Genomic DNA, 12,619 nt, shown 5'->3' on the forward strand with positions numbered 1-12,619 from the left:
AGCGGGGGTGGGCTACCGCGCAGGCGCGGGAGGGCACGCCGGTGGGAGGGGGCGGGGCTAGACGTGGCCACGCCCCCTCGGCGGGAGGCCGCGCCGTTTCCTTCGCCAAAGGGGTTTTGGTTTGGGTTTTTTTGGTTTTTTGTCTTGCATAAGCTCGTAAGAATTGGAGAGAAATGCGATAAAGTCAGAACTCGGCAGCACTGCAGAGGGCTTTGTGTTGTTATTTCCTGTTGGCCTCGAGGCTTTAAGGCGGCGTTCGTGGCCGTCGGTGCAAATAGAAAAGCCGTTTTATGGATTTCATTATTTTTTTTTCCCCTACGGTGTGATCGCCTGATTGAAACAGATGGGGCTCGAAGGAAAACGGCATGCCATGAGATTAAAAAAACAAAAAAAAGCAACCAAAAATAAAATCACAATTTCTGGAAATGCACACAGGTTTTGCAGAAAAGGACCTAAACCGCTCCCAAGTAGTTCTGTTTGCTGTCAGGATATTGTCATTTTGCATCCTGTCAATTCAAGAGGACCACACTGGTGATTCTACCTTGATGGTCCCAAACTTACAATGAAATCTCTTTCTTTTTTTTCTATTTTAACAACCTCAAGGACTAAAAAAATCAGTGGAAGCCTTGTTGATGATGTTTGGTAGCTAGCTAAAGGGTATATTGATAGCATCTGTATGTCATTCATCTTTTACACATCTGGAATAAGGAGGTAAACTTGTCATTTGCTGTTTTTTCCTAGACCTCCTCTGCAACACCAAGCAGAAGGTGCAGGGATAAAAACACCACGTCTGAACCACCCATACGCATACACAGAAGTATTTAATACTCATTAAACCTTTCTCCGTGTGGGAATTCTCAGGTAAACCATGGTTCAAACACGGCTGGGCCAAGTAACCCAATCCGTGTTCTGATTGTTTCTGAATTACAGAAGAAAATCCAAGGCTGGGTTCATAGTTTCATCGTTTGAGAATGTGGTTAAAAGGCAGTTTGGCTCCAACTATGCTACCAATAAAATTGAGCATATGATTGCTTTATATCCAGTAGGATTTGCAGTACCGTCAGTCCCTAATCAACACATAAAATCTTAATATTAGTGTATCCACCTTCAGGGCTTGGGCCATTATCGCTGCCGTAGGTATTTGTATAGCTGCATCGTGTTTTTCCAGGGAAGCGTTCAGCCACCAAGTGCTTTGCGAGTGTGCTGGAGAAAAGTCCTTTTTAGGGATCAGGAATCCCTAAAAAGCTAAAATTTAAAAATAAATCCCTAAAAGCTCCAGCACATTCCACAGCTCCAGTGCTGGTGGGAGCGGGTTGGGGGTGGACGGGGCGGTGGACCGACTGCTCTGCTGGGACCCCAACAGCGGTGCCAGCAGTGAGGAGGTACGGGAGAGCTCTGCCGAGGGGAGCGTTTTGGGAAGAAAGCACAAGGGATCGGCTGATTCCTCCAAACACAAGCATGATTCTGATACTTATCTTACATTCATGGATTTTGTGCAACTTAATGTTTGGGAACGCTTTTCATTCTGAGATAAAACGTGCCTAAAACACGGCAATGTAATGTGTTATACACAGTACGTTTCCAAATGCCCAGCCCTATATTTACATCACTGCTCCTTGTTTTAATGATACAGAAGACACATGGCAGAGAAATTCAATATTTAAAGCAGGAAGGACTCTTGTCCCAGAGGCTGTCGAGGAGCCTCAGCCCCGCGCGTTTGCGATTCCTGGCAGCGTGCTGAGTGACGCTGCTCTGGCAGCTGTCGGTGGGCTGGGAATTGCATCACGGTGCTAACGACAGAATAATAATGAAGCGTTTAACCTCGGATGTCCTTGAGCGTAGAGCGAGGTGCCAAGGAACGAAACCAGCCCGCTGCTCCGCATGGAGAATATTGTACAACACGTACCCACGGCACCATGAACATCGAGAAAGAACATCACCCAGTTTCCTCTGTGGTGGGTTGACCCTGGCACCCACCATACCTCTTTCCCCCCCCTCCCAGTTTCATTTCCAAAAGGGGAGACCCTGCCAGCGGAGCCGAGAGCCTGGCGTCAGAGGGGATCCGTGTCCGAGTGCCTGGAGCCCCGCTGGTGTGACTGCTGACCCTGGGCTAGGACACGGTCCTGGGACCTCGCCAGAGATGCTGCCCCCGGGGATGGGAGGGAGGTGGGAGAGAGGGGCCCCTCCAGCCCAAACTGGCCTGATATGCACATGTAGCCCCACGCCTGGGGGAAAAATAAATAAATCAACCCAAAACCTGAGGTGTCGTTATGTAGTCACCTGGAGTGGGACAGATTCTGTGATTCTCCCCACTCTCCTCTAGTTTCTGAATGTTTTTTCTTGTAAAAAGTGAGACTTCTAATGTACAAAACAGGAAAAGACCGTAATAAATATTTCTAAGAAATAATTAGGATTTGATGACAGCTGAAAGACACATAGCTTATCCTGAACTCTTGTAATAGATATTCTTTAATAAGGCTTTATCCTTTCTTCCCTGGTGAAGACTGATTTGCGGTAGAGAGAGCGACTGTAAAATGAAAAAGCAAAGTTCCAGCTGGGGTAACTCAACTTACTGGATTTTACCTACGAGTTTTACAGCACTTGACTTTTGAAGGCATGATAAGTAGCTGATTCTATATATGCTTTTATTTATTCTATATATGCTTTTATTTATTCTATATATGCTGTTCTTGCATTTTTTCCCCCTCATATAACTTGTCATGAATCCTGTTTGAATCCAGGCTGGCTGTTCCTTTTGCCACAGATTTTTCACTTTCAGTATGTTATAAAAACATAGTCATTGCTGAGGGCACCAAGAATCCTACAGAGAACTGCACATCACCCAGTACCAAGGCATTTATACTTAATTTGGTGAGTGTGCCCTCCTTGGGGTGTCAGTACGGCGAAGCAGCTTGCTACCCTGAGCTTGAAAGAAGCTGTGCACGGGGATGGTTTCGGGGATGGTGCTGTGAGCCAGCTCACCAACAGTCCAGGTGCCTTTCTCAGCTCCATGCCTTGCAGCCTGGGGAGCACTGAGGGCAACGTTCACTCTTCTGCTCCCGTATGGTTCACTTTCCCCATGGGGGATCAAGGTTGTGTGTTCAACCAGCTATACACAGTTGACAAGCTTTGCATTTGGAAAGGAATTGGAATAACAGAAGCATCTTTGTCTTATCTGAATCCCATTTCCAGTATAGATATGCCCACTGAGATCAGACCTTGGTCAACATTTCTAGCCTTCAGCGTGGCAGCGAACTTTCCAGGTGGCAATTCAGAATAAACCAGTGTTTGTTGTCTGCTAAATTTGTAACAGCCTGAAACAATTGCTATTACAGAGCGACAATTACCCTCAGAGGAGTGATCTAAAGACAAATGATACTCCAAAGTTAAGTCTTAATTTCTTTATTGCTTATGCTCGCATGGAAAATAAACTGGGAAATGAAGCCTGCCTATGCCAATGTGGTGGGTAAAATGCACAGAGAAGGAAGGAGGAGGTGTGAAAAGTGAGAGGGAAAAAAAGGAGAAACAAAGAGTAGGAAGAAAAAATGTCTGGAATAATGGGCAGCCTGATCTGAAAGCACATTCTTCAACTGCATTTCTGTCCATTCCCCAGTACAATGGTAAGGCACTAAAGAAAGAATAGAGACAGGCTTGGTTGCCTTTTATATCCTCCGTGGTATGGGTTTGATACCCTCCACCCACAGTAGTGTTGGGTCGGAGGTACGTCTGACCTGATCCCTGGGAGGACACGGACACGCGTGCCTGTCCTGCTGTAGCCCAGTCAGATGCCCTACTGACTCTGCTGCTCCACGTTCCCTCGCCTGGCAAACGAATATGAACTCTTAGATCCAATACAGAGGCAGAAAACTGCTGCGATTCTCTGCGAACGCTTAGGAAGCATGGCTAGAGCAAGCAGATTTGTTTCAATTAACTTCAAAGATGGGGTTTGTTTTGTGGTGTCCCATAGATGTGTCCTCTGCTGGGGTGTGCACTGAAGTCATTATATTGTTTAAGCTTTTCTGTGTTAAAACTGTCCATTAGCTTTTGACATTGAGTTACTCCTGGTCTGAAATTGCCAAGAACTCATGAATTTTAAGTTCAGTGGTTTTCAGCTTTAAATTAATAGAGGTATTTATTATATTATATTTTTAGAACTCTGTCACAGTATCCAATTATTCCAGAAGACCTGGACCATGAAAATCAAGAACAAATAAACCTGACATGCTGGAAATTACGGGGAGAAATCTGCGTGTTTATCATTGCTTTCACAAGCTTTCTAGCACATTTTCAAATTGGGTTTACAGCACTGATACATTTGCTTTTAATGGAGATGTATGACTAGAAGAAATGTCTCAGAACATTAAGAAATGTCAAGGCAAAATTCAACTATGAGGTAGCATAGCTCCTTGCAACGTTAATTTAAGGAAGTAATTTCATTTCTTACATTGAGGCAGACTTTGTCTTCTTCCAAGCAAGTAACTTGTCTTTTTCTTACACACTTAAATACATAATCTGTGAAACCCTATCAGACATGAATATTCCTTATTTGAACATGCTGTGTTTGTCATTTGGAATGTATTGTGTGTGTTGCTACTTGATTGCTTATCAGTAAAGTGATAAATAGCTGAATACTTTCTGTTCTCTTTTGTTATCATAATAATCAGTAATTTTCTTTTAAATTAAGGAGAAAACCCCAGAAGAATCATCAAAAAAGGGCCGTTGAAGATGCAGCTTGTCTCTTTTAAAATAGATGGCAACTATTCTAAGAACAAAATATCTCAGAAATTCTTAGGCTTTCGAAGATAATGTAAACAAAACAGCAAAAGCATTGAAGTTTGGTAATTGCATCATATGCTCAGATTATGAATTTTAGAATTTGGTTATATATTTGATCAACTACTGCTATATATAAGAAAACATGAGTCAGAGAATGTATTCAAAATGTAATGATAATATGGCCTAAAACTCACGGCTATTTTTTAAAGAAGGAATAATTTGCTGTTGATATACTTGATACCATTTCACTGCTCTGAGTTGCAAACAGGTCTTCTGTAGCGTAGCAGGCATTACAAATATCTAATCCTCAAAAACCATGGATATTTAAAAAATGGGGAAAAGACTGATGCATCTATGTTAATTTGTATGCTATGGGTGATTTTGTCTGTTCCTCAAAGTATCCTCGCTGTGCTTTTATTCAGTCATTTACTTGATCTGTGCCTTAGTCCAGACTTTCCCGAAACTAACTCCTCTGGGTAGCTTCACAGAGAAATCCTTGCCTGGCAGATTAAGCATCCTCCTTTTTCTATTATCTCTATGCGAAATAGATGTATGATTTCAGTGGAAGTGCTTACATACTGCAAATCTGCCACTACAGTGCATCTCAGCGTACACCCAGTATCTTCAGACTCTGTTTACAGTGGCGTGTCTTCAATTCATTAATGCCGGCCAAACATGAAAATTAATATGGGCTTAAAATAAGTCCTAGCTGGTGTCTGTCACAGGCTATTCTTTGGGCTGCTGTAAATAGTCATTGCATGTCATCTAATGTATGGTTCATAGTGCTATTCTGGGATATTCAAATAGAAATGGGCTTTGCAATCTCCCCAGCTGAGGGTATCTGGAGTATCATGTTGCCCTGAACTCTGATATGAATCATACCACATATAACACAGTTCTCAGAAAACCTTACCTCTCTGTGCTACGAAAGGTTACTCGGGAGCCATTTTCACCGGTTCAGTTATCTCAAGAATTTACAGTTAAATAAATATTGAAAAGATAATTTTCCCTTTTATTCTGGTTTCCATAGTTTTCCATCAAACTTGAAAGATAATGAGATTTCATGTGTTTACAAATTAAGCCATCACAAGTACTAAAGTATCAGAGCTGGATAATTGCTGACCAAACAAAACCCAAAAGAGCCAACTGAAAATTTCCCAAAGAAACATAACAAAAGCAAATAGGAAAAAGGAGGAAAAACAGATACAAGAAAAACAATATTGGAAAGTGATGGGCTCTATAGCAACAAACGCGTAAGTCTAAAGAATACATAAATGTTTCCTGAAACAACTATTTGCTCCTGGATGTTGTGTATTACGTATACATCATAGTTGTATAATTAAGGCTAGTTCATAGTTTTGCATATACTTCCTAACACTGGAAATCAGTGCCTCGGGGCAGCCTGCCCGCATGAACGGATTTTAAACACGTAAGATTCTTCTCAGAGTGTTGGTACATGAAAAGTGGCAGCAAAATGCGAGAGGCTTTATTCGGACAGGTTGTAATTACTGTGACAGCCTCCCCACTGAATTCTGGAGGCACTGAACTGAGCCGCAAGTCCAGCAGACAGAATTTTTAATATATTGATAAGGTAAGGATGGTGTCATATGATTTCAAAATATGAAACAGTGGCCATGTTAAAGGAAAAAAATTATAAATGCTACATGCAAGTGTACATCCCTTCACAGAATGCAAGGCTTTAGGAGAGAAATTTTTAAATTGTGATTAAGTTTTTTGATGTGACATAAAATTAGGAGGCATTATCAATGAAAAACTGCATGATCCCAATGACTGGAGTAGTAAGACTGAAATGAAAATCAATGGTACAAAGATTAAGGTCATGCACATATGAACTAAGAGCAAAAAAAATATTTTAGAAACTGGAAGTACATCAGTAGGAAATAATGGCAGAGAAGAATGACTTGCATCTAACCTCGCTGACCAGAGGATGGCTGTGGGTGGAAAGCATTGTGCAAATGTGAAGAAGAAAATATCTTAAGATGCATGAGGTATCTCCAGCTGAGACAGGAAAGTGTTAATGCCATTTGTATGTGGAATAATACTACACTTAATTCTTGTCACACACATTCAAAAGCATTGGGGTGACCCCCAGAAGGGACACAGGGATGGTCAGGGAAGCAGACAGTCAGTACTGCAGATGGAGATTGCCCCCATACGAGTGAAATGAATACAAGAGGGGATACAATCACTGCCTGTAAACACAGTGGGGATGGGAATAAGTACTTAAACTAAAGAACAGGTGAGATGAACAAATGGGTAAACCGATCACCAATAAATTAATTCAGAAATCAGGGGGATCCTGGAGCAATTGGAGCAATCAAGCTTTGGAAAGCCTGCTAAAGAGAGCTGGGAGGAAGAAAACAGCTTTAAAGATGAATCAGCGTAAGTGTATTGATGGGATTCTGTGAAATGGTTCCCACGATAACTGGAAGCAGCAGTGGTACCCAGTGGGTAACTTTGAACTCTGTAATCCCAAAGCATACAAGTCCTAAAGGACTGAGGATGGAGGCTACAGTCACTCCTTGTCATGCCCTTCCCCATGGCACCTGTACGTTTACAGATGCAGGAGTTCGGGCCGGTGAGCCCATCTCGGAGAGGCGAAGGGCTGTGGCTGGGCACCGGACAGGAGCTCAGCCCCTCTTTTCTCCATCCAGACTATCCACAAACCTCCTAAAAGTTCCAGTATTTTGTGTGACACGCACACACGTTTGGTGCAGGTGACAGCCTTCCCCTCTTGTCCCGTTCAGGTTCAGACTGCCAGTCGGGCATCACGGCCGCACCGTCCCGCTCCCGGCCGTCAGCCCCGAGCCCCTCCGCCTGCCGCTGAGGCTCCTTTGTACGCTCCGCTCCGCTGGCTGTCTGCCCAGGAAAGAAAAACATCTGAATTTGTTCTAAATCAATTTAATACATTCCAGTGACATATTTAATGATGTAAGCTTCCACAAACCGCACACACAAATGACGTCCCTGCTACGTCGACGTGCTTGACGCTCCATCGGGAGACATTCGGGATCTGTTGACACACGGAGATACTTAGCGTTCACTGAAATGTGAGCTGAGGATCTAAAAATAGGGCAGAGTTTGCTAGGCTGGAGTGGGGAACAGTCAGAATAACACCAGAGTCCCATAGCAACGCTACACCAATGCTACCTTCTCTAGAAAAGGGGCGTTCGTCTCAAGTTCACAGATCATAAATTAAGTTTGGTTAAATGCATTCTAATAATAAAGCCTATTTTTTACTTTTTATTTCAGTGGGAACTGTGGTTAAGCATCCGTGTAGATTACAGGTTTTGGGGGTGCATTATCCCTTTCAAAGTATTTTTACAACAGCTGACCTAATGAAGACTAATCTGATTTGAGGCTCAAGAAGCTTCCTTCATGTGAATGCCAAGTAACAGTTCAAACTGGCATTTCTATCTTTTTTCTTTCAGCTTTCTGTACTATCCTCTAATTGTCTGTTTATGTGGTGGATACCAAAGGAGTCTGATATTACACAAGCCTGGAATTCTAATGCATAGAGCCAGGGTCTGCTCATAGTTACCGATATAAATACTGAGTATCTGCATCTATTTTACTAGAACAGACCTACATCCATACTGGTATTAAATTTATATATATTATAAATACTTTTATTTTTGCCAGATCTTCCATTACATGTTAAGTAGTTGAAACAAATACTTTTTGTGACTCTGCCAGAAGAGGAGACCCTTTTCACCATGCAAATATCATGTCATAATATGTTCAGCAATTTATACTGCAAGGAAAATGTACAGAAGAGGGAATGAGGGAACTCATCTTGCTTGGGAAGTTATGAGACAGTGAAACATAACTGAAAGATTTTGAGCTTGCGTTGCTTTATTTTATGCCTAGGAAGGGATTCCCATATTTCTGCTTCTCACAAGCAAGCCATCTGAAATATCACAACAGATGGGATCTCACCTGGAGTTCCCTACCCTGATGTGCTAAAACACGCTGTGATGAGGCCGGTTCACTGAAATCCACCGGACGGCATGACGCAAGAAAACCGTCATATAAAGGCAGGGTGCAGGCAACGCTCTGGGGGGAAATAGGAGGTTTGCTCTTTAGAGCACTTGTAAGGGACCAGCAGGGTACTGTGTTCATGCTCGGGGTTCACTGCAGCCAGTGCTTGTTTCACTTGGCTGTTCTGGTTTTGCTTTTGTGATGAAGAGAAACATTGGGATTTTCTTCATTTTAGGTTGGCTGATTTTTAAGGAAAGCTCTGTAGGTAGACCCAGTATCTTCCATTAGGCCATCCAGTGTTTGGAAAAGGTAGAAAAGCTTTGAGAAAACCCTCCTTTGCATGTTTTAAATATTTGATTCAGTAACCCCAGGTGGATTCAGACCCAGCCAAAATGCTCAGCAGCCCAGCACCGATCCAGACTTCCCAGTAAACTGCTTTCTATCAGGTCGTGAGGTAAAGCTCCGCTGCCCCAGACACCCTGCCCTGCTCCTGGATTTCAGTCTGGAGCTGTAGTGTAGGTGTGGCATTGTTTCTTGGGAAGAATGAGGTTGTTATCTGGAAATTCAAGCTCCAGATGCCCTGGCAAAAGAATCACATCAGGAAAAGCTTTAATTAGAGAAATAAACCATGTTTTGCTAAGATCACTTCATTTCTTTCAGACATTTTATTTCATAGGCAGCATCAAAGTTTTTACTTTTTGTTCTGAATTAGGAAATGCAGAAAACAGAACAAAAGACATTCCAGAATCTTTCATGTCCACATTGCGACTGTAATGCTATTTGGAAATACCTGAGCCAAATTTAAAAGAACTGATTTGTGTACCCAAAAGTAGTAACATGCAGTTTCATGTGAGCTTGTTTCCTCTATAGAGAAGCAAAGCAAGCTGGCCAACTCTAATGTTACCTTAATGTGTAAACTTTCAGTTACTGAAGGTACAACTGGGTGGAGGCAGGAAATCCTAGACAGGGAATGATTCAAATCTGCTGACTATATTCCTTATCACTGAGATTTTTTTCCAGCCTACAGTTTTGCCTGAATAAAGACCTTCTGTGTTTCCATCTCTCACTTACAGTTTTCTCTGATGCTGAAAGTGATAACAGGTCTACATACAGCAATTTGGTAGCCAGTGTGGGTCATTGCTTTTGGTTGTGGTTTGTTGGTTTTGTTTGTTTTGGGTTTTTTTAATTATTATTATTATTATTTCTATGTCCAATTTGAATTGTGTTTTTAATTTGTCATTTTTTTCAGTACGAAATACATGATGTGACTGATTTCTCTTTGTATTTCTGCAAGAGAGCTGGGGGAAAAAAATGAAACGCACATTTAAAAAATGCCAAGTGACACCGTCCCTAGTGCTCCCAGTTTATCATTATTATTGTCCAGCATTAGCACTGTCAGCTACTTAATTGCTAGTCATTTTGGAAGACTGTTCAGAGTTTTGAGTAACCGGCACTAGTAGCCAGCAGTCTTGGCAATGGAGTTTTAACCATTTATTTATGGACAGAGCAAGCTCTGACAACATTTTTCCAGTTTCACATACAGACCCTTAACAAATAGTGCGAGCCCTTCATTTCGTAAGCAACATGTTTGCACAGAAAAGTGCTGGGGCGTGGGAGCATAGCGAGAAAGGTCTCTGAGGAGCTGACACAAGGCAGCTCAGTGTTGGTGCCACTGAACTTTCAATACTTTCCCCATTTTCTTCTCCTGTGTTGTCTGCACACCTCCTCCCTTTCCTGCCTAGAGAGGGACACATTTTGGAAAGTAATTTCTCTGCCCAGCATATTTAGAAATAGGTTCATGACACTGCAACTTTAAATAGCAACCTAATGTGCAAAGGCAGGATTTATGGGCACAGTCAGTTCATTGAGCAGCAGCAGATCCCTGGAACCGTCCCCCCCGACAGCGAAGCCAGCACCGCGCAGTGACTCTGCACATTTAGTCCGTAGAGCGTCGGAGTCGCATCCTCCGGTGTGCTCATGGGCCCTGTGGTGAATTACCTCTGAATGAAAGAATGGCTGTGAAACAGAGATTTCAGGCTGTAGGAACCTGCCGACTTTGAACTCACAAGAACGCTTTCAAACTCCTCAGGTAGAAGGATTTTAAGTGGATTGTTCTAATAAAAGGTACATCTTTAAAGCCTCTGTGTAAGGAAAAGCCCATATGCTCCATGGAGTAATCCAGCATGTATCAGAAATCTTGCTATACTGGCCAATTTTGGAAACTGTAGTTCTGTGGCATTAACATTAGGAGAGTTCTACAAGTGCTAGAAGCACCAAAAGTTGTTGAAGTAGAGTGCAGATATGGCTATCAGTGTGTAATTTACTCCCAGATTTTAAGTGATACTGAGGTAAAAAAGGGATCAGCAGGCAGGAATTTATTATAAAGCATGGATTATTATAAATCACTGTTCTTAGCTATTTTGTCTTTTTAAGAAAATTTCTTAGTCAGTCCTAAAGTAGGAAATTTTTCTGTCTGACTTTCTCCATTAAAAGTGAGATGCCAGACATCAAAATTCAAATATTGAGGCCAAACTCTGCTGCGTTTATAACATACCAGGCATCACACATCAGAATTTGGCTAAGGTGCCAGATACGATTAATCACAGGTTATCGTGGAGCATCATCCAAAACAGGACAATGATTAGATACTGCAAGAAGTGCCAAATATAGAAGAAAACATGATGCATACAGGAACACCCACTAGCCTTAGACATTACAGTTACAGAGTCTAGAGACAGGAACTACCAGAATATTTGACAATTAGTCACATGGTAATTAATACTGATGAGTTGGAGTTGTTTATGTCTAAGAGAATCCCTCGGTATCTCACTTTCCCAGTGTGATATTTAATTGGTGCCATTGTACCCAGCAGATGTTGTTACCATCCCTGTTATTATAAGCATTATGTGACACACAGCAGGAAGTGCTGGCTCTGGTATCTCCTGGCTGTGACTTGATCGTGCACCATCACAGGTGAAGCACCTCCATGCCACACGCCTGCTAGTTCAAGACCTGGGATACTCATCCCCTGAAAGCATCATATTTTTATTGCTGTATTTTATGTGACATCATATAAATATACTTTATTTTTATACATCTATGAATTGCTGAAAATATAAACTTCTATAGCCATCTGTTCTCACTACTGTTACGTTCCTCTGTTTTCTCCCCACAAATTCTGTTGTACCGTGTTCCCACCTTGTATCTTGTCTTGAGATAAGTTTGCTTTTCTCAGCAAGGCCTGCCTTTTACCCTTGTTCTACAGTTCCTCACATAGTAATGATCCAACTGGTACAGTTGGATTCTACTGAACTTAAGAAAATACAATATGTATTTTTATTTTGTATAATAGATGAATACCACCAACTCAAAAGAAGTGCATTTGAAAGAGCTACATAGCTGATACTAAATTACTACAAGTCAGTAACAGTTCATCTATTTCACTAAATGCAAATGTCTAGTGGAATGCCCATTTATTGCCTATTAGTTGTCCCTATGACAGGGTAGTTCTGAATTAATACTGAAAATGGTTGGATATAAAGTACTTCCAGGATACTAATAGCAGGACTAATCACAATTCAGCATTAAAAAATGTTTTCTTGAGGATTTTTGTCATGAAATTTAAGATATCATTTTAAAACTGATCCCATGAGATAACAATGGGTTTTGATAAAGCCAACATATGAAGCCACATTCCTTGCTTCCCTGAATCCAGGATATTGGCTGCTCTACTTGTGCCAGCTGGCAAGGATTCCCAAGGGGCTGCCTGCCAGGTATGTGCCATCAGAAAGCTCCAGCCGCCGTTACTCTTCTTTACTGTGCCTAGACCTCTCCTCCCATG

This window comes from Haliaeetus leucocephalus, unplaced genomic scaffold, assembly GCF_000737465.1.
Source record: "Haliaeetus leucocephalus isolate CR32 unplaced genomic scaffold, Haliaeetus_leucocephalus-4.0 Scaffold656, whole genome shotgun sequence".
Lineage (NCBI taxonomy): Eukaryota > Metazoa > Chordata > Aves > Accipitriformes > Accipitridae > Haliaeetus > Haliaeetus leucocephalus.